Here is a 27,201-nt window from a genome sequence, read left to right as displayed (position 1 = left end):
TCGCTCAGTCGTGTCCAACTCTTTGCGACCCCATGAATCGCAGCACGCCAGGCCTCCTTGTCCATCACCAACTCCTGGAGTTCACTCAGACTCACGTCCATCGAGTCAGTGCTGCCATCCAGCCATCTCATCCTCTGCCGTCCCCTTCTCCTCCTGCTCCCAACCCCTCCCAGCATCAGAGTCTTTTCCAATGAGTCAACTCTTCACATGATGTGGCCAAAGTACTGGAGTTTCAGCTTTAGCATCATTCCTTCCAAAGAACACCCAGGACTGATCTCCTTTAGAATGGACTGGCTGGATCTCCTTGCAGTCCAAGGGACTCTCAAGAGTCTTCTCCAACACCACAGTTCAAAAGCACTCAGCATAAACGCCAACAATTATTGTGTTTTTTCTACCTTGTGACAACAGGTTAGAACGTTTTATCCATTTAAAAACTTAGTTATTTGTTTTTTAAGTTTTTTTCTGTGAAATTATTTACAGATATCTTCCTCCTCCCTTGCCCTTTTTAACCTTTACACATATCACAAAATCAACCAAAATGTTGGCCTACTCTGAAATCTGAATCCTAATTAGTGGTAAAAATTTAAACTTGGTTGGCACATCACACTTTAAAAGTATATGTACCATTTTTTTTTTTTTTGGACTAACATTTTATTTGGACATCAGATTATAAACAAGACAAATAAGTAAAATCCAGTGTTAGGAAATAAAAAGAATTTTAAAAGAACAATCACAATGAAGTAAGTCAGAAAGAAAAACATCAGTACAGTATATTGATGCATATATATGGAATTTAGAAAGATGGTAATGATGACACTATATGTGAGATAGCAAAAGAGACACAGATGTAAAGAACAGACTTTTAGACTTGGTGGGATGATTTGAGAGAATAGCATTGAAACATGTATATTACCATATGCGAAATAGATCACCAGTCCAGGTTCAATGCATGAGACAGGGCGCTCAGGACCAGTGCACTGGGATGATCCTGAGGGATGGGATGGGGAGGGAGATGGAGGGGTGTTCAGGATGGGGGACACATGTACACCCATGGCTGATTCATATCAATGTATGGCAAAAGGCACTACAATATAGTAAAGTAATTAGCCTCCAATTAAAATAAATTAATTAATTTTAAGTAGATAAAAAGAACAATCAGGACAAATGACTCACAAGGGAAAGGGGAGTGACTTTTGAACTAGTCTGTGATTTGTATCATTCTGTAACTTAATTTCTAAATATACCAAATGAATTGATAATTTAATCTCTTAATTGTAATGCTCTAATTTTAAAAAACTAATGTGAATTATAACATGAAGAGATTTTCATCTTGTTAGTTTTTCTTCTTCTGCTGTATGAAAGATAATTTTTATATCATGTTTTGGGAGTAATAACAGCTTTTTTGCTCTATATAAACACTAGTGGAGATTCTCCTGTAACAAAATGATTATTGAAAAATAATAATCTCAAAATACGGAGGGGAGCCTTAGTTTCCATGTTTGCTTGGTGCTGCTGAAAATATTCCCTCCATCCTATAAATGGGGAACCTGAGGCTCAGAGGGATTCAGTGACTTGCCACATGGACTAGAGCCAGGGAAGGCCAGAGCCGGGACTTAAAATCAGGTCCTTTGACTTTTCATGGCCGGCTGACTCAGCGGGAGACAGGAAGTGCCTGCTCAGCCCAGGGGCTAAAATTCGGTTCCACTGTCTAGCGGAGCCAGCCTGATGCCATGCCTTGGCAGGGGCTCGGCAGTGGCCAGCAGCATGCGTTGCTCTCAAGCCGCTTGCTTGAAGGGCTTGAAAGGTCAGCGCTGGACAGCATTGGGAAGTCTGTCAGATGGGCCCACCGTCGCTGTCAGGAACAAACATCTGGACAGGGAACACAAAACAGGTGGCATGGGAGGGGCATATGCTGGCACAGGAGGAGGGAAGCATGTAGTCTCCCAGAACGGGGCCCCAGGTGCAGCTGGGCGCCCTGGCTCAGACACTTAGACTCCCTCCCCCGCCCCTCCCTCTTCATCTGCAAAATGGGGATAACAATGGTCCTTTCTTCCTCAACCAGCAGATGGGAGGGTGGAATGAGGTGACAAATTTGAAGGGCCAGCCCTGTGCACAGAATGCTCCAAGCAAGGCGCTCCTTTATTATTACTTGAAAAAGGAATAATACTCTTTCAGGATTATTTCAAAGAGTAAAACAAATGAAGGTATTTCAACACTTCGGACACAGCAGACGCTCAGTGGCGCCTTCAGTGGCATCTGCTGCCACGCCTTGGAGTGCCGGAGGCCCCCCGGGGGGATGCACACCCCCACACAGGTTGGTCTTTTCAACAACAGTAACTGGTGGACAGAACCCCTGGTGCCCCCCAGCCATGCCTTTCGAGAAGGATATATGCACAGAACAGTGAGGCCGGTGTAGGAAAGTGAGCTTGGGGCTCCCTCAAGGAGGCCCTGCTAAGCGCTGCTGGGCCCACTGGTGGCCAGTGGTGCTCCCGCCTCATGCACCAGCCCTCAGTCTCACAGATGACCCCAGACTCTGCCTGTCAGCTGTGGCCCCAAAGCAGCATCCTCCACCATCCTTGCCCCTGCCCTCTGTCCCTCCAAAAGCCAGGATCCTTCCTCCTGCCCAAAGCCACCCCACAATCCACGCCCCTCTTCATCAGCTCCTTCTTTCCAGACACCCCCTCACACCTGCCCCCCAACACCAGCAGGTCACCCACCCCCATCTTTGCCTCCTCCACACGCTTGAGCGTTGCAGCCCACACTTTCCTCTCCCAGTTCCCTCCCTCAGCTCCATCCCCTCCCTTAACAAGAGTCCTTGTCCCCTCCTGTCTCTGACCGCCTCTGGAAAGCTTTGTGAGTTTCTCAAACAAGCAAATGAAAGAAAACCTGGCTTCTATTTGCTAAAGCAGCCCCTTGGCAGCCTGTGGCAGCGAAGATCTCCCTCCTTCGAGAAGGTCCCATGTCCCCTTGATCAGGTCACCCCAGGTTTCCCTCCTTTCTCTCCAGCCACATCTCTGCTTGGCAGACTCTTCTTCCCTGCTGACAATTCCTGAACTCTCTTCAGCCCAGAGATCTCTCCTCAGCACAGACTCACATGCCCAGATGCCCCATTCATCTCCACTTGTGTGTCCCACAGAAACCTCCAACTCAACAGGTTAAAACCTGAGCTGACTTCCACCCAAACTGCTCGTCCTCTCCATCTTGGACATGGCCATCTCCACACCCTCTGTCAAATAAGCCCCAAACTTCAGCATAACCCGGCCCCCAACCAACTCACCTTTACCTCCTGCCAGCTCCTCTCCCCAATTCCCTCAAGTCCCTCTTCCCGAAGGCAACTGGGAACACCCAACCCACCTCCCCTGGGAAGCCTTTCCTGCCACTCCAGGAGCCACGAGCGGCTCACCTGCAGCTCCCCTCCCCTCTGTCACGCAGGTCCCAAAGCCAAGGGTGCAAACCGGCAAGTCAAGGACCAGGGTCAGCCTCCAGAGGTGTTTTACCCACCATGGACTCAACACAAAGCTTTTAAAAATGAGCCACTGTCAACTGTATTAGTTTCTGAAGGCTGCCAACAGAGTATGACAAACTGGTTGGCTTAAAACAATAGAAATTTATTCTCTCACTGTTCTGAAGGCTGACAGTTCAAAATCAAGGTGTTGGTAGTGCCTTCCCCTCCCATTGCCCCACCACCAAGGGCCCTAGGGAAGCCTCCTCCCTGAATTAGGAGTGGCAGTGTTGATCTCCCTTCTTCAAGAAGGTCCCATGTTCCCTTGATGAGGTCGCTCCAGGTTTCCCTGCTTCTCTTAGGGCTTCCCAGGTGGCTCAGTTGTAAAGAATCCACCTGCCAATGCAGGAGACACAGGAGACGTGGGTTTGATCCCTGGGTTGGGAAGATCCCCTGGAGAAGGAAATGGCAACCCACTCGAGTATTCTTGCCTGGAGAATCCCGTGGACAGAGGAGCCTGGTGGGCTACAGTCCATGGGGACGCAAAGCGTCAGACACGACCAAGCACACATGCATGCACACGCTGGCTGATGCTGGCAGTCCTTCGCACTCCTTTGCGCCTGGTGGCACAGGTCCAGTCTCTGCCTCCATCTTCACGTGGCCGTCTTCCCTCTGTCTATCTCAATCCTTGTTTTCTCTTCGTATAAGGACACAGTCATTGAATTAGGGTCCTCTCTAAACCATAGGACTGGGACTTCCCTGTCTGTTCAGTGGCCAGGGCTCCACGTTCCTGTTTCATTCCCGGTCAGGGAACTAGATCCCGCATTCCCCAAATAAGAGTTCGCAAGCTGCAACTAAAGACCCCACATGCCACAACGAAGGCTGAAGATCCCACATGCCAAAACTAAGACTTGGCACTGCCAAATAAAGTAAATAAATAAAAATAAGTATTTAAATAAATAAATAATAAACCATAGGACTCCATAGTATATATGCGAAGCCCCTATTTCCAAATGAGGTCATGTTCAGACGTGCCAGATGAACATGAATTTGGCAGGGACACTATTCAACCCAGTGTATTTAAAATTAGGAGATTATACATAAATATCTAGATTACCACCCTTCTTTTTAAAAAAAGATCTGACCCCACATCATACTCGTACATTACTTTGCCAACAAAGGTCCATCTAGTCAAAGCTATAATTTTTCCAGTAACTATGACTTTTCCAGTAGTCATGTATGGATGTGAGAATTGGACTATAAAGAAAGCTGAGCGCCAAAGAATAGATGCTTTTGAACTGTGGTATTGGAGAAGACTCTCAAGAGTCCCTTGTACTGCAAGGAGATCTAACCAGTCCATTCTAAAGGAAATCAGTCCTGAATACTCATTGGAAGGACTGATGCTGAAGCTGGTCAATACTTTGACCACCTGATGTGAAGAAGTGACTTATTAGAAAAGATCCTGATGCTGGGAAAGATTGAAGGTGGGAGGAGAAGGGGACAACAGAGGATGAGATGCTTGGATGGCATCACCAACTCAATGGACATGAGTTTGAGTAAACTCTGGGAGTTGGTGACAGACAGGAAGGCCTGGTGTGATGCAGTCCATGGGGTCGCAAAGAGTCAGACACAACTGAGTGACTGAACTGAACTTAACTGACTGAGGCTCTGTGGTGACAAGTGGTCAGAGCAGAAAAGTGTTTTTCATTCCCATGTATACTGGGCACATGATCTCCACCCACCACAGTCCCTACACAGAGGGGTCTAACAACTTTGACAGCAGGCCAGGATTAAAGACCACTCCCCTACACACACCCTACCTCCTTAAGACTAGCAGCGAGGTTCTATCAGAGTAAGAGGCAGTAGCAAAACAGAGGGTATGCAACTCTTTAAGAGGCAACTGCGCTCCACCCAAGCATTTCTCTCATTGATATTACCTACCTGCTCCTTGGAATTTTCACCTGGAGCCCGGCTGTACGTTAATGACGTGTTTATGTGACTGTCCATGGCTGGAGGTACCACTCACTCGGCACACCCCCACTCACAGCCCTTGTCCTAACTCCTCCACCACCAGCATCTCCACTGCTTTCCCTAAGGGCTTCCTCTGGCTTCCAGAGCCTGTTTCCCCACCCCACCCCCTTGCTGGTCCTTAAATGACTGAGTTCCTGTATAAAACTCCAGCCCCCTCACCCGCAGCGGAGCGCTCTAAGGCGCATGTTCTCCACGGAGCTCCGCAGGGTTTCCCAGGGCAATGTGAGCTCCAGAGGCTCACTGTGGGGACGAGGCTTCAGTGACACACCCTCAGGTGGCGCTCCGCCTCACTTCCTCTCTGTCCTGCGGAAGTGCCTGCTGGATCTCCCCTCAGATAACCTGCTTACACAAGAGCCCTTATCCCAAGGTCAGCTGCGGAGGAACCCAGATGGGTTCTGAGGACAGAGATGTGGTCTGCTTGCTTTGTTCATCGCCACTGCACACAGCACAGTGCAGGCACGCATCTAGTCAGCTGTCTGCGTTGACCTCTGCCGTCTCCCCTCCAGCCAGGCCTGGCTCAGGTGCTGGGAGACAGTGATGAGAGCGCCACTCTTCCCTGCCCTCCAGGAGTCTCCAATCCAGGGAAGAGAACAAAGGTGGCTGCCTCCCTAGAAGCCTACCACTTGGCCATGGAAAAAAACTTAGGAATGTGAAAAAGTGGGGAAACAGCACAGACTAGCAAAGAGTGAGAACTAAGATGAATGAGCTGATCCTTCATTCACTTGGCAAAAATCCACTGAGGGATATCTTGATAGGCACACAAACACACAAACACGCCAACAAAACACCAAGAGGGCAGTGATCTGATAGGAGCAGAGACTGCGGCAGCACCAAGGAGGGCTAACTCAGCCTGGCAGGGCAGGAGGACTCCCTAGAGGAGGCGTCTTCTCAGCTGAGTCTTAAAGTATAGGAAGATATGTGCAAGATATTAAAAGGAAAAAGCATTCTAGACAAAGAAACCGCACAGAGACTCGTAGAAAGGTATGAAGATGGTTCTGTTTAGGGAGACTGCAAGTGGCTTGGTATGGCTGAGACAAGGAGAGGGCTCAGAGGGAGGAGCAGCCAGGGGCAAGATTATGGACAAGTTTCTCCATGCTAGACAGAGGCATTCAAACCTCTTTGGGACTCAGTTTTCTCCTCAGTGGAATGAACATGACGAGGCTCTTGTAAAGATAAGATGTACTAATGCAAGAACAGACCTTTATACAATAGCTGGCATTTCACTGGCTCTCAGAGAACTTCAGCTACTTCATCCTGAGAACCATGAGAAGTCATTGTAGGATTTGAAACAGCACAATGGCATGGTCAGCTAGGAGCCTTAGGAGACACCAGCAAGGAGGTTGCTGGGATCAGAAGTGAGATGTCAGCTGCCTGGAGCGCTACCCTAGCCTACCCAGTGCCAAGAGCTTCTTATTTCTCTGCCTGAGAACTCTCCAGCACTGCAGTCTTCTTGGGTATGGGCAGGGCAGGCCAGAAATGCTGAGGAGTTAACACCCTCAGATCAGATCAGATCAGATCAGTCGCTCAGTCATGTCCAACTCTTTGCGATCCTATGAATCGCAGCTCGCCAGGCCTCCCTGTCCATCACCAACTCCCAGAGTTCACCCAGACTCACGTCCATCGAGTCAGTGATGCCATCCAGCCATCTCATCCTCTGTCGTCCCCTTCTCCTCTTGCCCCCAATCCCTCCCAACATCAGTCTTTTCCAATGAGTCAACTCTTCGCATGAGGTGGCCAAAGTACTGGAGTTTCAGCTTTGGCATCATTCCTTCCAAAGAAATCCCAGGGCTGATCTCCTTCAGAATGGACTGGTCGGATCTCCTTGCAGTCCAAGGGACTCTCAAGAGTCTTCTCCAACACCACAGTTCAAAAGCATCAATTCTTCAGCGCTCAGCCTTCTTCAGATACAACCTAACCCAAGAAGAGTTGGGAGTTGGTGGTAAGTCCTCCCGCCTCCTGGATCTCAAAGGGTCTTCAGTTGTTCTGAGCTCCAGGTGATGCCAGAGGCAACCCACTTATTAGCTTAACTTTTATTAGCTTTTCTGCATTTCCTGACTCATTTCTGTATTCCCTCATTGTGTCTCCTAGAATCATCTTCCAAATAAATGGCTCACACCCTAATTCTTGTCTCAGGATATCCTTTCAGGAAAATCCAAACTAAGTAGTTGGTAACCAATCCCCACCCCGCCCAGAAAGCAAATGTCAGCAGGAAATTCCAGAACTATATGGCTAGCCAGCCATTTTTGCCATTTAGCCATGGCAAAACGAATCCTGTTTCTGGTGGGAAGTGGGAGGTTTTAGCAGCATCACAATTCATGACTCTCACCTGTGATGGGTGGACTGGGCAGATATATAAATGGAAAGGGAATCCAAGCTATGTAATAGCTCCAGCAATTGAAAGATATGGAAGCAACATAAGGATTATGGAGTTGATTAACTTTTGTTATCTGCCACAAGAAGCCTCAAAGAAAGATAATCTGACAGGCTTAATAAAGTCCACTAGCAACTCAGAGCATATTATGAAAACTAGAAAGGCTCCATGGCACAAAGAAACATTTATCTCTTACAACCAGAGGATGGACTGTGCCAAAAATCAGCCCAAAATTTGATCGTAAGCAAGGCTGGGGTTACAAAAGAGGCTGAATCCACAGGCCCAGTAAGTCATGGGCTAAAGTTAGGGTCCAAAGGGCAGAAGAGGCCCTGAGACTTGAGGTTCAGATTTAAGAACTTCAGACTGCCACATTCTCCTGAACCTTGTAATGGTGTCACAAATACCTCCCTTCCCCTCATAGGCAAGGGGAGCTTCCCACTGCCAGGAGACCATGCCAAATCCTCACCCAAGACAAATGCTCTCCAAGATAATGGTCCTCCTCCTGCCTCCCACCACGCCACCCCACCCCATCCCACTGCACATGACATCCAGTCCAAAAACTATAGTCTGATCTCATAATGACTAGAATAGTCAGTCAGTTCAGTTGCTCAGTCGTGTCCAACTCTTTGTAACCCCATGGACTGCTGCACACCAGGCTACCCTGTCTATCACCAACTCCCAGAGCTTGCTCAAACTCATGTCCATCAAGTTGGTGATGCCATCCTCTGTCGTCTCCTTCTCCTCCTGCTTTCAATCTTTCCCAGCATCAGGATCTTTTCTAATAAGTCAGTTCTTTGCATCAGGTGGCCAAAGTATTGGAGTTTTGCTTCAGCATCAGTCCTTGCAATGAATATTCAGCACTGATTTCCTTTAGGATGGACTGGTTTGGTCTCCTTGCAATCCAAGGGACTCTCAAGAGTCTTATCCAGCACCACAGTTCAAAAGCATCTATTCTTTGGTGCTCAGCTTTCTTTATGGTCCAACTCTCACATCCATACATGATCACTGAAAAAAAACATAGCTTTGACTATACGGACCTTTGTCGGCAAAGATGGAGTAGTACTGGCCCTTATATGGAAAATAACAGATTATTCATCATCAAAGCTACAGGAACTAATGGTTTCAGAAGCAACTAAAAGATGAGTGTGTTGGACTATGGTGGAAGAAAACTGTAAGGCTGGATAGGAGATAGTTGTTGAAGTGAGTGATCCTATCACTCAAGACTTCATAGCCTGACAACGATGTTCAAAGTCAACCTTAATATGTTGCTAGAGATGACAATGGCCTCCAATAAGTGAGGTGTAAATACCATAGCTACCTTGGCAGAGTGTTGTGGAAGAAGTCAGAGGCTCAGAGTAATGGGCATTCTAGAATGGATTTATGATGTAAGGCCAGACAGCCACCAATAGACTGTCTTGTAGGAGGGCTAGAAGACACTCACTTTACTCAGTGGAGGGGCTTCCTTGATAGCTCAATTGGTAAAGAATCCACCTGCAGTGCAGGAAACCCCGGTTTGATTCCTGGGTCCAAAAGATCCACTGGAGACTGGATAGGCTACCCACTCCAGTATTCTTGGGCTTCCCTGGGGGCTCAGATGGTAAACAATCTGCCTGCAATGCAGGAGACCTGGGTTCGATCCTTGGGTTGGGAAGATCCCCTGGAGAAGGGAAAGGCTACCCACTCCAATATTCTGGCCTGGAGAATTCCATGGACCATATAGTCCATGAGGTCACAAAGAGCTGGACACGACTGAGCGACTTTCCCGTTCACACTTACTGAGTGGATGTACATTGTAGAATAAGAAGGGATGTACTGGAAGAAACTCAGTGGTGGCTCTCCTCTGTAAGCCAAGCTGATAGGATGCAGATATGGAACCGGCCTACCTAGTGGTGGTATATAGTGGAATATAGAAATCTGGACTCGCAGAGGCCAAGTGGTAGCATTTAAACATCAGAGGCAAGGTTGATGGGCCACAAAAGTAGAATGGTAACCAAAGACTCTGATCCACAGAGGGTATGTGGTGATGGGTAACAGGCCACAGTATTCCCAGAGACGAGATAGATGGGCAGCCATCTAGAGTGTAGACTTATAAATCAAAAAATACAAGAGCATGGAAGCTGGAGACTGATAATCTGTTGTCACGGTGAAAACTGATGGTCCCTTGCTGGTTTCTAGACTTGACCAGGTTTTCAGATCCAGAGTCCATTAATTAAAGGAGAGGCCAGATCCCTTTGCTAGGTGCTAATGTGTCATAGCAAATATATACAATACACGTTACCCCCCCTTTTCCCAAAAGCCATATAACCAGTTACAAGACTAATTGCATATTGAAGAAAGGGAACACACAAGTCCCTTAAGAGCTATTGAATAAAGTGCCTGAACAGGCACTCTTACCAGGGAATCCAATATGCCATAATGGCTCCCTTGTTGGACTGGGATTGTTTTAAGGCCAGATGACACAGAGAGTCCTAGCCCAAGTCCATCTTATAGTGAACTCCATCCTATGAGAAAAGGTCAAGTGACATCCCCTGAAACTACCCCCTGTCCTGGCCAAGAGAAGGAGGCAGAAGCAGTGCTACATCATGGGTAGGATGGCAGGAATTAGTTCCACCCTCCGTGATTTAAAGGCTGCCAAGGTGGTGCTTTTTGCTACATGTGTGTGTGCTCAGTTGTGTCCGACTCTTTGCGACTCCATGGACTGTAGCCCACCAGGCTTCTCTGTCCATGGAAATTTCCAAGCAAGAATACTGGAGTGGGTTGCCATTTCCTATTCCTGGGGAATCTTCCCAACCCAGGGATCAAATCTATGTCTCTTTTGTCTCCTGCATTGGCAGATGGATTCTTTGCCACTGTGACACCTGGGAAGCCCCATTTTTACCATATCTCTAATTTACCATTATATCCCCTGCAAAAAAAAAAAAACTAGATTATGGTAGACAATAGAGGACTGTTGGAAACATAACAAATCACAGCCATCATGCCAGATATGCTACCTCTGCTACAAACAATCAGCCCCTGGTTATGGAGCTACTGATTCCGAACATGTATTCTTTGCAGTCCCCATCAAAAAGCAAGATCAGCAGTTCACAGTTCCCGTTTCACAGTCACCTAGGATGAGCAGCAGTACACACTGATCTTCTTGCCCAAGGGCAGTAGTAATCCTCCTTTCTGTCTCAATATATGTCAGGGGAACACAGATCATTCTGACACTGCCACAGAGTATCATCATACAATCCACCCTGCTGATGGCATCATCTTAATCCCATTACAGAGGTACTCTTGCAAAGATACTTGTGCGCCAGAGAGTAAGTAGATTAACCCTACAAAGATTAAGGGGACTGCCACATCAACAACACTTTAGAAGTCTAATGGCAAAGGGTATTAGAGGAGATCCCACCACCCCAGAGTAAAGGCTGTTATTGTACTTTTACCTCCTACAACTAAAAGAGTCACAGCCCTTAGCAGGTCAGCCCACACTTAGGTAAACTGCTCTAATCTGTTTTCTGGGTGACTTAGAAGGTAACCTACTTTGAGGATTCTCTACAGTTGGTTCAGGTTGCTGTAAAAGCTGCCCTGACCCATAAGCTATATGAACCAGTAGACCCAGTGGTGATAGAGGTGTCCGTGGTCAACAAAAAGACCATGTGGAATCTCTGACTAGTCTCAAAAAAGACCTTCAGTGTAGGCTTCTGGTGTTCATAGTTCTGCAGCAGAGAAGACTTCACTATTCAAAGACAGGTTCCTGGCATATTACTGGGCCTTAGTATACAAACCAAGAACATGACCTAGAATATAAGATGACTACAAAACCAGAGATGCTTATCAAGACCTGGGTGTTGGGAATTCTCTGGCAGTCCAGTGATTAGGACTCTTCACTTTCACTGCCAACGGCACAGGTTGGTCAGGGAACTAAGATCCCGTAAACCTAGTGGCATGGCCAAAGTAAAAAATAAATAATTAATAATAATAAAAAAAAAACTTAGGTAGGGCTTTCCCTGGTGGCTCAGCGGTTAAAAAAAAAGAAAAGCCTGCCTGCCAATGCAGAAGACGCAGGCTTGATCTTTGGTCCAGAAAGATCCCACATGCTGCAGAGCAACTAAGCATGAGCACCATAACTATTGAGCCTATGCTCTACAGCCTGGGAGTCATAGCTACTGAGCCCACTTGCCTCAACTACTAAAGCTCTTCAAACCAGGTGGCCAAAGTATTGGAGCTTCAGCTTTAGCATCAATTCTTCCAGTGAATATTCAGGACTGATTTCCTTTAGGATTGACTGGTTTGATTTCCTTGCAGTCCAAGGGACTCTCAAGAGTATTTTCCAACACCACAATTTGAAAGCATCAATTTTTTGGCACTCAGCCTTCTTTATGGTCCAACTCTCACATCCATACACGACTACTGGAAAAACCATAGCTCTGATTGTATGGACCTTTGTCAGCAAAGTGATATCTCTGCTTTTTAATATGCTGTCTAGGTTTTCATAGCTTTCCTTCCAAGGAGCAAGTGTTCTTTGGTTGGAGTCACCATCTGCAGTGATTTTGGAGTCCAAGAAAATAAAATCTGTTACTGCTTGTACTTTTTCCCCTTCAATTTGCCATGAAGTGGTAGGACTGGATGCCATGATCTTAATTTTTTTGAATGTTGAGTTTCCAGCCAGCTTTTTCACTCTCCTCTTTCACCGCATCAAGAGAATCTTTAGTTCCTCTTCACTTTCTGCCATTAGGGTGGTATCATCTGTGTATCTGAGGTTGTTGATATTTCCCTGGGCAATCTTGATTCCAGCTCATGATTCATCCAGGCTGGCATTTCGTATGATGTACTCTGTATATAAGTTAAATAAACGAGGTGACAATATACAGCCTTGACATATTTCTTTCCCAATTTGGAACAGCCAGTTGTTCCATGTAAGGTTTTACCTGTTGTTTCTTGACCCGCCTACAGGTTTCTCAGAAGACAGATAAGGTGGTCTGCTTTTTCCATCTCCTTTAGAATTTTCCACAGTTTGTTGTAATACACACAGCCATAGGCTTTGTGCCCATAGTCAGTGAAGAAGGTTTTTCTGAAATTCTCTTGCTTTCTCTATGACCCAATAAATGTTGGCAATTTGATCTCTGATTCTTCTGCCTTTTCTAAACCCAGTTTGTACATCTGGAAGTTATCTGTTCATGTGCTGCTAAAGCCTAGCTTGAAAGATTTTGGACATAACCTTACTAGCATGCAAAGTGAGTGTAATTATATGGTACTTTGGACATTCTTTGGCACTGCCCCTCTTTAGGATTGGAATGAAAACTGACCTTTTCCAATCCTGTGGCCACTGCTGAGTTTTCCAAATTTGCTGACATATTGAGTGCTGCACTTTAACAGCATCATCTTTTAGGATTTGAAATAACTCAGTTAGCATACCATCACCTCCATTAGCTTTGTTTATAGTAATACTTCCAGTCAATCCTAAAGGAAATCAACCCGGAATATTCACTGGAAGGACTGATGCTGAAGCTGAAGTTCCAATACTGTGGCCACTTGATGTGAAGGGCCAACTCATTGGAAAAGACCCAGATGCTGGGAAAGATTGAGGGCAGGAGGACAAGGGGGCAGCAGAAGACGAGATGGTTGAATGGCATACCAACTCGGTGGACATGAGTTTAGGCAAAATCTGGGAGTTAGTGAGAGCTTCCCTGGTAACTCAACTGGTAAAGAATCCGCCTGCAATGCGGGAGACTCCAGTTTGATTCCTGGGTTGGGAAGATTCCCTGGAGAAGGGCTAAGCTACCTACTTCAATATTCTTGGGCTTCCCTGCTGGTTCAGATGGTAAAGAATGCGCCTGCAATGCGCTAGACCTGGGTTTGATCCCTGGCTTCTGAGGATCCCTGAAGGAGGCCATGGCAACCCACTCCAGGATTCTTGGCTGGAGAATCCCCATAGGCAGAGAAGTCTGGTGGGGTACAATCCATTGGGTTGCAAAGAGTCAGACACAACTGAGTGACTAAGTACACACAGGGAGTTAGTAAAGGGCACGGAAGCCTGATGCACTGTAGTTCATGAGGTCGCAAAGAGTCAGACATGACTTAGCAACTCAATAACAACAATGCTTCCTGAGGCCCACTTGACTTCACAATCCAGTATTATATTTTTAGTTTATTTTTATTGTAGTAAAATATACATAAATGCTACCATTTTAGCTATTCTTAAGTGTAAAACTCAGTGGCATTAATTCCATTCATACTGTGGGGCAAACATCACCGTTATCCATCTTCAGGACTTTTTCATCATCCCATACTGAAATTCTGTACCCATTAAATACTAACTGCCCAATCTCTCTTCCCCTCAGCCCCTGGTAACAGCTGTCCCACTTTCTGGTTCTATAAATTTGGTATTCTAGGTAGTTTTTATAAGTAGCATCACACAATATTTGTCCTTTTGTGACTGGTTCACTAAAGTACAGTGCTTTGGGCTTCCCTGATGGCTCAGCGGTAAAGAATCTGCCTGCAATGCAGGAGACCTGGGTTCGATCTCTGGGTTCAACCCCTGGGTCCAATCCCTGGGTCAGGAAGATCCCCTGGAGAAGGAAATAGCAACCCACTCTGGTATTCTTACCTGGGAAATCCCATAGACAGAGGAGCCTGGTGGGTGACAGTCCTTGGGGTCGAAAAAGTAAGACACAACTTAGAGACGAAAGAACAACACAGTGTCTTCAGGCTTCTTTCATGTTACACCATGTATCACAGTTTCATTCTTATTTCAGTCTTTTCATCTTCTATCCATTATTGAGAGAGAGCTATTGTAGTCTCCCACTATTATTATAGAACTGTTTCTCCCTTTAATTCTATCAATTTTTCCTTCAGATATTTTGAGGATCTGTTATTAGGTGCATAAATTTATTTTTATTATTATAATTATTATGCCCTCACAGCAAACTCTGAGGTAAGACTATTACTATACCCATTTTGCAGATGAGGAAAAAGTTTACAGAGGTCAAAGTAAATGATTCTTTTTAAAAATCTATTTATCATCATTGGAGACAATCAAGAAGAGAGTGAAAAAGTCGGATTAAAACTCAACATTCAGAAAACTAAGATCATGACATCTGGTCCCATCACTTCATGGCTAACAGTTGGGGAAACAATGCAAATGGTGAGGGACTTTATTTTCTTGGACTCCAAAATCACTGCAGATGGTGACTGCAGCCATGAAATTAAAAGACACTTGCTCCTTGGAAGAAAAGCTATGACCAAACTAGATAGCATATTAAAAAGCAGAGACATTACTTTGCCAACAAAGGTCCATCTAGTCAAAGCTATGGTTTTTCTAGTAGTCATGTATGTATGTGAGAGTTGGACTATAAAGAAAGCTGAATGCTGAAGAATTGATGCCTTTGAACTGTGGTGTTGGAGAAGACTCTTGAGAGTCCCTTGGACTGCAAGATCAAACCAGTCCATCCTTAAGGAAATCAGTGCTGAATATTCATTGCAAGGACTGATGCTGAAGCTGAAGCTCCAAAACTTTGGCTACTTGATGCGAAGAACTGATTAATTTGAAAAGACCCTAATGCTGGGAAAGATTGATGGCAGGAGGAGAAGGGGACGAGAGGATGAGATGGTTGCATGGCATCACTGACTCGATGGACATGAGTTTGAGTAAGCTCCAGGAGTTGGTGATGGACAGGAAATCTGGTGTGCTGCAGTCCATGGGGTGGCAAAAAGTCAGACACGACTGAACAACTGAACTGAACTGAATTGTACCCGCTCCTAAGTCTGAGTATTGTCAGTTAACAGGAAAATATAAAGCTTTTAGCCTGCTTGTTCTACTCAAACTGCCTGTCAAATTGCAGGCAACCAAGTACCTTTGGCCAATGAGGAAAGGTCTTTCCTTACAAAAGAATTTCAACTAGAAAATGTTGATGGAATGATGGGATTAGAAAAACACTTTTTTGCAAGTCCTCATGGAATAATATTCTAGATGATAATGAGCAATGGATAAAAAACACATTTGATCAAAATTTGGTGGATGTATTTTATATTGCTACTGTAATTACAAACTTAGTGGTTTAAAGCAATATGCATTTTATTATTTTACAGTTCTGGAGGTCAAGAGTTTGAAATGAGTCTCAACGGGCTAAAAATCAGAGTGTCACGAGGGCTGTGTTCCTTACGAGGCCCTAGGGAAGAATCTGATCCCTGTCCTAGAGCTGGGTTCTAGAGGCCACCCGCATTCCCTTGCCTAGCTGCCTCTTTCTCCTTCTTCAAAGCCATCAGTGTGGCATCTTCAGAGCTCTCTCAGACTTTGAGCCCTCCCTCCCATGCCTCCCTCTTCCACTTTAAAAGAGCCTTATGCTTCACTGGGCTTCCCTGGTGGCTCAGACAGTCAAGACTCTGCCTGCAATGCAGGAAACCTGGGTTCAATCCCTGGGTCGGAAAGATTCCCTGGAGAAGGGAATGGCAACCCACTCCAGTCTTGCCTGAAGAATTCCATGGACAGAAGAGCCTGGCAGACTATAAACCAGGAGGTGGCAAAGAGTCAGACATGACTGAGTGACTAACACTTTCAACTTTGTGCTTACACAGGACTCACCTAGATAATCCAAGATAATCTCTTTATCTTAATTTCAGTTGATTGTCACCCTTAATTCCATCTGCAGTCTTTCATCTTTCTAGGTAACATATTCACAAATTCTACCTATCACAATAAGGAACTAGATGCTTGCAATGTATCAAATTATCAACTTACTTAGAGGTAATAAAGGAGGAAAACACACCTTATCAATGAAGGAGTCAGATTGTCTCCAACTAAACCCACTGATCAATTTTAACATCACTAACAGATGTGGTATGCATTCTGATGTTATGTAGCATGAAATAAAAAGAATCACCTATGAAATATTCTTAACAGGAATGTTTTACATGACTTTAAACAACCTTTTGTAACTAACTTCCAGTTTATCAGAAATACTGGGGATGGAGGAAAAAGTTAAATGACATCACGAAGAAGCAAGAAAATTGTCTCAGTTTCTTTAGTAAATCACTGACCAAAAACAACAACAACAACAACAACCACCCAATGGCTGTTTAGGATTAAATAATAATGGTTCCCCCAGAAGCAGACCCCCATATATGGATTTGAGTGTATGTGGGAAGTACTAGAGTATCTGTAGAGATGCAAGAAGAGATACAGGGAAGGAAAGGTGTTGATACTGGGTTTACCATTAAGCCAGCTACCACTGTGGGCAGCTGAGTCTCAATCTCATGAAGAAACTCTAGGAAATGACACAAAACACAAGATTCAGAATTACCACACCCCCTCAAAAAAAAAGAGTTACCACACCCAAAGAGCAAGGGAGCTGGAATAGCTATATAGCAACTGGTAGAAGTCACTTCTATAGAATTGGTCCCTGGGAGTGTTAATTGCTTGGCATGCACCAAGCAAGTAAAGCAATCTTGTACAGTGGTATACCTAATATACTTGATACATGCAATGGATCACATTTAACCTCTTTCACAATATGAAAACATTGTTTTCAATAATTAGTATGGAATAAGATGAAAAATAATCAGATGGGAAATACAGTAAAAAGTTTCTTTTGTTCAACTTTGTACAACCATGCCATTAAAATGTAAAATAATAAAAAATAAAATAAATAATACAATGCTAAAAAAGAAAAAGAAAGATAAAGGCTTTCTAAATATATCAACATAGTTTTTGAAAAAGGGGGAAAACATACCCCCTATTGATCTATTGCAGTAATGAATAATAACAAAATTTATTTTTAAGCCTTAACTTTTACAAATTTGCCAGGGACTTCATCAAAATTATCTTCTTCATATATACATGCCAAACAGACAGTATAATCTGTCAATCTGTCTTTACTCCTTGATATCAGTTTTAATTTTGAAAAATCTCTTTTTTATGAAGTAACCCATAAATACTTTGATGGAGATTCTTAAAACTCTATTTCACAACAAATTCTGGAAATCATAACATCACATACTACTTTGTTTTTAGAGAATGATGCTAGTGGATTCTAATTTGTCTCCAGAGTCAGTTTTCCACTAGAATATCTTCACTATTCTACTATGCTTGGTAATCTCCATTTTTATTCTGCAAAATAAGATGAAGTGACTGAATGACAGAAAATATTGATATTATTTGAGTCACTGTTTTAGAATGAGTGTCCAGTTCTTGGTCGAAATGATCAAAATATTCAAACACTGACTTTTTGTTTCTTCTGGCATCTTTTGTCATTTCTCCTGGAAGTCTTCTTCAAAATTTGGTTCTTCTTTTCCATGTAAATATTCATTCCTTTCATTTTGTGTTGTATAGTCAATGGCCTTCTCCACAATTTTTATGTGTCAATCTTCAATCATGACTTTTACCATACATTGTTCAAGGTTGATTCTGGACCTTAGTTTTTATTAACCTCATCTAAAATGTCAAACCAAATAATAAAATATAATTCAGAAAACAAATTATGTAGGGCGAAGAACAAATTATGAGTTGACCCTCTTATGTGCATGCTTTCTTTCAGATTGCACAGTATCTCAAAAGTTAACATTAACTTTCAAACTTTGTCCTTATTGTGGACACAGCTTCATTTGCCTAGAATAGTTTGTTTCACTGATATACTCACATTCAGCAGCATTTTTAGTAAATTAGGTGATATTGAAAAGAAAGAATAATTTTTCCCCAAAGTTTAATTTTAAAAAGTCACACATTAAAAAGAACTTCCAGAAGTGTGAACTTCATAAAAGTTCAGAGAATATTGTAAAAGGCATAAATAAGGATTTGGAATTAATATTTTTTATTTTTATCTGAACTTCACTATGCTTACCAAAAAAAAAAAAATACTGCACTTCAAATTTCACACTTTGTTTTACTGTTTTAAATTTCAAACACAAAAATCTCCAAGAGGTCACATGAAGTGACAAAATTAACTCAAGTTCTGATTATTTTTTTATTTTATCATCATTTATTTCGAATCTGCTGTTTAAACAAGGGAATAAATGGTTCCACAGAAGTTGGAGTATTGAACTACATCCTAAGTAAGCTCCGATGATTCCAAACCTTTACTAATTTAGTTTTGAAACAAATGCAAGTAGCTGAGTTTTCATATGCTGGGGACTAACTGTATACCTTTAATTGCTCTGAATTAACTTATAAGTAGAATACAAGGCTTGTTAAAATGTAAGTAATTAAAAAGAAACGATTTGGTTCTGGTTCCAGTTTAGTTGGAGTAAGCACATTTCACCCTCTCTCTCCCATTGTATGCAACCAAAACTTCCCAGAAAGAACACGTGGACCTGTTATCTGAGGACTCTGAAAAGTAAATAATAACAGGAGGGTTGAGGAAGAAAACCAGAACATGAAGAACCACTAACCCAGTGGTGAGTTTTCTTCTTTTACTCCTCTAATTCCCCCCAGCCTGGACTTAAAGTTAGCCTGAAATCTAAAATAGTACATCCAGAACTAATGGTAAAAGACTAAATATTTCCCTCCTAAGATTAAGATATAGCAAGGATCTCTATTCTCATAACTCCCATTCAACATTGTAGTGGAAGTAAAACTACCCCTACTTAAAAGATGAGATGATGATTTATGCAGAAAATCCCAAGGAATATACAAAAAAGCTCCTAATAAGTGAATTTAGCAAAGTTGTAAGATACAATGTCTGCTTATAAATATCAAATGTATATATAATAGTAATGAACAATTGGAAACCAAAAATGTTTAAAAGAGCACTTTCAATGGTTCCCCCCACCCCCCACAAATGAAAGAGGTATAAATGTAACACAACACATTCAAAATCTGTGTGCTGAAAACTATGAAAAGCTGATGAAAGAAATGGAAGGAGAACTATATCATGATCACGGGTTCGAATACTCAATATAGTTAAAATTCAATTCTTCCTTGAAACTGAAATTAAACTATAGATTCAATACAACTCTAACCAAAATTCCAGCAGGAATTTTTGCAGATACAGACAAACATATTCTAAAATTTATAAGGAGAGCTAAAAGGAACTAAAATAATCAAAGCAATTTTTAAAAATGAATACAGTTGAAGGATTCATGGCACTCAGTTTTAAAGCCACAGTGAGGAAGATAATGTGTGATTAACAAAAGGATAGATACATAAATCAATGGAACAAAATAGAATCCATAAATAAACACATATAGACATGGCCACTTGTTCCTTCAACAAAGGTGCAGAGACAGTTCAATAGTGAAATGATAGTCTTTTCAACAAATAGTGTTAAAACATATGTTCACCTGTATGCAAAAGCATGAATTTCAACTTGAACTTCATGCCTTTTACAAAAATTAACTCAAAACGAGTCATGGGTCAAAAGTTAAACTATATAGTTATTAAAATTTTAGAAGAAAAGATAGAAAATCTTTATGACTTTAAGCAAACAGTTTATAGATATGATACCCAGAAAACAATTCTTTAAAAATTGATAAATTGAACTTAATGAGAATTTAAAATGTTTCTCTGTGGAAGGTACTGTTAAGAGAATGAAAAGATAAGCTACAGACCAAAAGAAAATACTTGCAAATTACATATCCGGCAAAGGACTTGTATCCAGAACATACAAAAACAAATGCTCAGTCTGGTTTATTCGCTAAGTTGTATACAACTCTTTGTGACCCCATGGACTGCAGCACACCAGGCTTCCCTATCCTTCACTATCTCCCAGAGTTTGCTCAAATTCAGGTCCATTGAGTCAGTGATGCTACCTAACCATCTTATCTTCTGCCATCCCCTTCTCCTTTTGCCTTCAATCTTTCCCAGCATTATGGTCTTTTCCAATGAGTTAGCTCTTCACATCAGGTGGCCAAAGTATTGGAGCTTCAGCATAGGTCCTTCCAATGAATATTCAGGTTGATACCCTTTAGGATTGACTGGTTAGATCTCCTTACAGTCTAAGGGACTCTTAAGAGTCTTCTCTGGCACCACAATTCCAAAGCCTCAGTTATTTGGTGCTCAGCCTCCTTTACGGTCCAACTCTCACACCCATATATGGCTACTGGAAAAGCCATAGCTTTGACTATACAGATCTTTGTCAGCAAAGTGATGGATGTCTCTGTCTTTTAATATGCTGTCTGGGTTGTGAGAGTCCCTTGGACTGCAAGGAGATCCAACTAGTCCATTCTAAAGGAGATCAGCCCTGGGTGTTCTTTGGAAGGACTGATGCTAAAGCTGAAACTCCAGTACTTTGGCCACCTCAGGCGAAGAGTTGACTCATTGGAAAAGACTCTGATGCTGGGAGGGATTGGGGGCAGGAGGAGAAGGGGACGACAGAGGATGGCATCACTAACTCGATGGACATGAGTTTGAGTGAACTCCAGGAGTTGGGGATGGACAGGGAGGCCTGGCGTGCTGCAATTCATGGGGTCGCAAAGAGTCAGACACGACTGAGCAACTGAACTGAACTGAACTAAACTGGATTTGTCATAGCTTTCCTTCCACAGAGCAAATGTCTTTTAATTTCATGGCTGCAGTCACCGTCCACAGTGATTTTGGAGCCAAAGAAAACTAAATCTGTCACTGCTTCCACTTTTTCCCTTTCTATTTGCCATGAAGTAGTTCAGTACATGGGACTGTATGCCATGATCTTAGTTTTCTGAATGTTGAATTTTAAGTTTAAAATTTTTTTTATATTTAAGAATATATAAAAACAAATGCTCAACATTCAATAATAAAAAGAACAAACCAAACCCAAGGCAAGTGGAGAAAGGAAATAATAAAGATTAGAGTGGAAATTAATGAAATAGAACATAGAAAAACAACATGCAAAATAAAATTATATGTTATTTTGAAGATTAATAGAATTGACAATCTTTTAGCTAGACTGGCCAAGAAAACAGACTAAAGATTGAGGGAAAAGACTCAAATTACTAAAATCTGAAATGAAAGAGGAGCTTTACTACTGGCCTTACAGAATTCTTTTAAAGGATTATAAGGGAATATTGTAAACAACTATGTGCCAACAAATTAAATAACTTCAATGAAATGAACACTGAAATTGACACAAGAAGTAACAGAAAATTTGAATAGATCAATTACAAGTGAAGACATCAATTTAGAAATCAAAAAACTACCCACAAAGAAAAATCCAGGCCCATGTTGTTTCACTGATGAATTCCACCAAATATTTAAGGAAGAATCAATACCAATTCTTCAGAGACTTTCAAAAAATAGGAGAGGGCACAATATTTTCCAAGTTATCCTATGAAACTAATATTACCTTGATACCAAAATCAGACAAAGACATCACAAGAAAACTACAGCCTGAAACTCCTTATGAAAATGATGCAAAATTTCTAATAAAATGGGCTGGATCCAACAACATACAAAAAAGGATTATACACCATGACCAAGTGGGAGTTACCTCAAGAATATAAGGTTGTTTTAAAATCCAAAAATTGATTAATATAATAATTAACAGAATAAATGATAAAACCATATGATTATCTTGCTGCTGCTGCTGCTAAATCACTTCAGTCGTGTCCGACTCTGTGCGACCCCAGAGACGGCAGCCCACCAGGCTCCCATCCCTGGGATTCTCCAGGCAAGAACACTGGAGTGGGTTGCCATTTCCTTCTCCAATGCATGAAAGTGAAAAGTGAAAATGAAGTCATTCAGTCGTGTCCGACTGGCAGCTACCCCATGGACTGCAGCCTACCAAGCTCCTCCGTTCATGGGGTTTTCTAGGCACAGGACTGGAGTGGGGTGCCATCGCCTTCTCCGATGATTATCTTAATTGATGCATAAAAAGCATTTGACAAAATTCAACACCCCTTCATGATAAAAACATCCAACAAACTAGGACTAGAAGGGTACTTTCTCAACCTAATTAGGACATCTACAAAAAATGCATAGCTAATATTGTATTTGGGCTTCCCTGATGGCTCAGATGGTAAAGAATCTTCCTGCAGTGTGGGATACCTGGATTCAATCCCTGGGTTGGGAAGATCCCCTGGAGGAGGGCATGACAACCCACTCCAGTATTCTTGCCTGGCGAATCCCCATGAAGAGCTTGACAGGCTACAGTCCATGAGGTCGCATAGAGTCAGACACAACTGAGCGACTAAGCATGCAATGCTGTAATTAATGATGAAAGAAAGATTAGGAATGAAACAAGAATGTCCAGTCTTGTGGCTCTATCCAACATTTTGAGGGAGATTCTAACCAGGGAAATTAGGCAACAAAATGAAATGAAAGGCATCTAGATTAGAAATGAAGAAGTAAAACTATCTGTTGACAGATGACATAACCTTGTATAGAATACTCTGAGGAACTGACTACAAAAATCTATTAGAACCAATAAATGAATCAACAAAGGTGCAGGATACAAAATTAATATACAAAAATCAATTGCACTTCTATACACTTGTAATGAACAATCCAAAAATGAAATTAAGAAAGCAATTTCATTTATAATAACATTAAAATAATAAAATACTTAGGAATAAGTTTAACAGAATAAGTTCAAAACTAATTTCTTAGAAACTGCAAAACATTGTTGAAAGTAATTTTAGAAGACCCAAATAAACAGAAAGATATCCCATGTACATTAATCAGAAGACTTAATATTTTTATGATGGGACTGATCAAATTAATCTAACATAGTCAACACAATCCACATCAATTTTCTGGCTTCTTTGTTGAAATTGACAAGCTAATCCCAAAATTTATATGGAAACTCAAGAAACACAAACTAGAAAAAGACAAACAAAACTAAAGGACTCAAACTTTGCAATTTCAAAGCTTACTACAAAACTGCAGTAGTCAAGACAGCGTGGTACTGACATAAAGATAGACATACCAACAGAATAGAACTGAGAGTCCAAAGTAAGTCCTCATATTTATGGTTGAGTTTTGACAAGCAGGCCAAGATAATTCAGTGGGAGGAAGAAAGGGCTTTTCAACAAGATTGGGACAATTAGATATCCATATGCAAAAGAATGGGCTTCCCAGGTGGCACTGGTGGTAAAGAACCCTCCTGCCAATGCAGGAGGCATAAGATCCCTGGGTCGTGAAGATACTCTGGAGGAGGGCATGGCAACCCCCTCCAGTATTCTTGCCTGGAAAATCCCATGGACAGAGGAGTCTGATGGGCTCTAGCCCATAGGGTTGCAAAGAGTTGGACATGACTGAACCAACTTAGCACTCACGCAATCAAAAAAAATAAATTAGGACCATTACCTCACACATATACAAAAATTAACTTAAAGTGGATCAAAGACTCAATGTAAGAGTTAAAACCATAAAACTCTTTGAAGAAAATAAAAGTGTAAATCTTCACAATCTTAGTTTAGGCAGTATTTATAATACCCAACTACAAACAGCAAAGGAAAAAACAGATGAATTATCCCTTATCAAAATTAAAAACTTGTGCTACAAGAGACACTGTCAAGAAAGTGAAAAAAATAACACTACAATGGGCAAAAATACTTGTAAATCATCTAGCTGATAAGGGGCTATATTTTGGATATGTAAAGAATTTTTACAACTTATCAGCAAACAGACAACCCAGAGTTAAAATGAGTGAAGTACTTGAACAGACATTTCTACAAAGGTGATATATGGATGACCAAAATGCACATGAAAGATGCTCAATATCATTAGTCATCAGGAATATGAAAATCAAAACCACAATGACAAACCACTTTCACACCCACTAGGGTGGCTAAAATTAAAAAAAAAAAAAAAAAAAAAACAGATAATAACAAGTGTTGTCAAGGATGTGGAGAAACTGAAACCCTATTGCGATGCTGGTAGGATTGTAAATGGTGCAGTGGCTGTGGAAAACAGTTTAGCAGCTCCTCAAAAAGTTAAATAAAGAGCTATGATCCAGCAATTCCATTACCAGGTATATAATTAATAGAAATGAAAATGTATGTTCACAGAAAAACTTGTACACAAATGTTCATAGCAGCATTATTTATAATAGCCACAAAGTGGAAGCAGCTCTTAATTTCAAGGCTGCAGTTGCCATCTGCAGTGATTTTGGAGCCCAAGAAAATAAAGTCTGTTACTGTTTCCATTGTTTTCCCATCTATTTGCCATGAAGTGATGGGACCAGATGCAGCCATGAAATTAAAAGACATTTGCTCCTTGGAAGAAAAGCGATGACAAACCTAGACAGTATATTAAAAAGCAGACACGTTATTTTGCTGACAAATGTCTGTGTAGATGCTAAGGTTTTCCAATAGTCATGTATGGATGAGAGAGTTGGACCACAAAGAAAGCTGAGCACCGAAGAATTGATGCTTTTGAACTGTGGTGTTGGAGAAGACTCTTGAGAGTCCCTTGGACTGCAAGGAGATCAAACCAATCAGTCTTAAAGGAAATCAGTCCTGAATACTCATTGGAAGGACTAATGCTGAAGCTGAAACTCCAATACTTTGGCCACCTGATGGGAAGAACTGACTCACTGGAAAAGACCCTCAGGCTGGGAAAGACTGAAGGCAGGGGGAGAAGGGGACGACAGAGGATGAGATGGTTGCATGGCATCATCAACTTGATGGACATGAGTTTGAGCAAGCTCTGGGAGTTGATGATGGACAGAGAAGCCTGGCGTGCTGCAGTCCATGGGGTCGCAAAGAGTCAGATACAACTGAGGGACCGAACTGAACTGGAAGCAACTCTAATGTCCATCAGCAGATGAATGGATAAACAAGATGTGGTATATTCATTTGATGGAATATTATTCAGCAATAAAAAGGAAGGACATATTTATCCATGCTACAGTGAACCTCAAAAGCATTATACTAAGTGAAAGAAGCCAGACACAAAAAACCACACACTGTATGATTCCATTTATGTAAATTTTCCAGAACAGACAAATTTATAGGCAGAAAGTAAATTACTAGCTATGTAGAGTGGGAGAATTTGGGGCAAATGGGTAGTGACTGTTAATGAGTATAGAGTTTCTTTGGGGGTTGATGAAAATATTATAAAGTTTATTTTGGTGATGTTTGCATAACTATGGGAATACACTAGAAACCATTGAATTGTACACTTTAAAAAGTGAGTTGTATGGTACTTGAATAATTTCTCAAAAAGCTATTATTTAAAAATATACAATTGTTAGAAAATAACTCAACTTTTAAAAAACTGGGCAAAATATTTGAACAGACAATTCAGCAAAGATATATATGGATAAAATATAAATACATGAAAAGGTGTTTAAGGTCATTAGTCATTAAGGAAATGCAAATAAAACACAATAAGATACTACTGCACTACTATCAGAAAGGCTAAAAAAAATGAGCAGACAAAGCAAGAGAGACGATGCAGCAACTCTCATGTGCTGCTGGTGAGAATGCAAAATGGTATCACCCCTCTGAAAATATAGTTAAACATACACTTACCGTATGACTTGGCAGTCATACTTCCAAGTATTTACCCTGGACAAATGAAAACTTGTGATCACACAAAAGACTGTTCATAGTTTATAGCAGTTCCATTCATCCATTCATAATCACCAAAAATGAAAACAATCCAAAAGTCTTTCAACAGTGAATGGATTAGCAAACTGTGGTACATCCATTTAACTGGATACTGCTCTTCAGTCGTGTCCGACTCTGTGCGACCCCACAGACGGCAGCCCACCAGGCTCCCCTGTCCCTGGGATTCTCCAGGCAAGAACACTGGAGTGGGCTGCCATTTCCTTCTCCAATGCATGAAAGTGAAAAGGGAAAGTGAAGTCGATCAGTCATGTCCAACTCTTAGCGACCCCATGGACTGCGGCCTACCAGGCTCCTCCGTCCATGGGATTTTCCAGGCGAGAGTACAGGAGTGGGGTGCCACTGCCTTCTCCGTAACTGGATACTATGCAGCAATAAATATGAATAAACTACTGACATATGCAACAACTTGGTTGAATCTTAAAGGCATTATGGTGAGTGGAAGAAGCCAATCTGAAGAGGCCACATACCGTATAACTCCATCTATATAATACTCTGGACAAGAAGGAACTGTAAAGACAGAGAACAATGGGTGCCAAGGGCTAGAGGCTGAGGAAAAGTTTTGATCATAAAGGAGCAGCATGGACAGTTTTCTGGGGTGATGGAGATGTTCTGAATCCTGATTGTGATGGTGGTTATACAAATTTATTTGTGCGTTCCACCACTTAGCAATGTACCACAGAATAGTCAAATATAAAAAAATAAAAATTTTAAAATAATAAAATAAAGAAATACCTGAATGTATTATATACATGTGTGTATCTATCTGTATATGCACACAGTCACTGCAAGGTTTGTTTAGGACTTTGACCACCAACAATTTTTTTAAGATAAGTAATACTTTCTTTCTGACACTTTTCAGAATTTCTGGGCTCTGGTGATAATTTAA

At 41.9% G+C, this 27,201-nt stretch overlaps 1 long non-coding RNA gene across 3 annotated transcripts; it reads right to left on the bottom strand.

The window, feature by feature from the left end:
- Positions 1–3,587: 3,587 nt before the first annotated feature.
- LOC129656247 (uncharacterized) lies at positions 3,588–5,837 on the bottom strand. Of its 3 annotated transcripts, none has more exons than XR_008716296.1 (2): positions 5,633–5,837; positions 3,588–4,359 (listed from the first exon to the last, which is right to left on the bottom strand). It is a non-coding gene; the product is annotated as an uncharacterized LOC129656247 (long non-coding RNA). The 3 variants fall into 3 exon arrangements; XR_008716297.1 differs by having other exon boundaries at positions 3,588–4,139; XR_008716298.1 differs by lacking the exon at positions 5,633–5,837 and adding an exon at positions 5,384–5,517 and having other exon boundaries at positions 3,588–4,139.
- Positions 5,838–27,201: the final 21,364 nt, after the last annotated feature.

Source organism: Bubalus kerabau, chromosome 6, assembly GCF_029407905.1.
Source record: "Bubalus kerabau isolate K-KA32 ecotype Philippines breed swamp buffalo chromosome 6, PCC_UOA_SB_1v2, whole genome shotgun sequence".
Classification (NCBI taxonomy): domain Eukaryota; kingdom Metazoa; phylum Chordata; class Mammalia; order Artiodactyla; family Bovidae; genus Bubalus; species Bubalus kerabau.
This window is presented reverse-complemented; position numbering and strand designations above follow the sequence as displayed.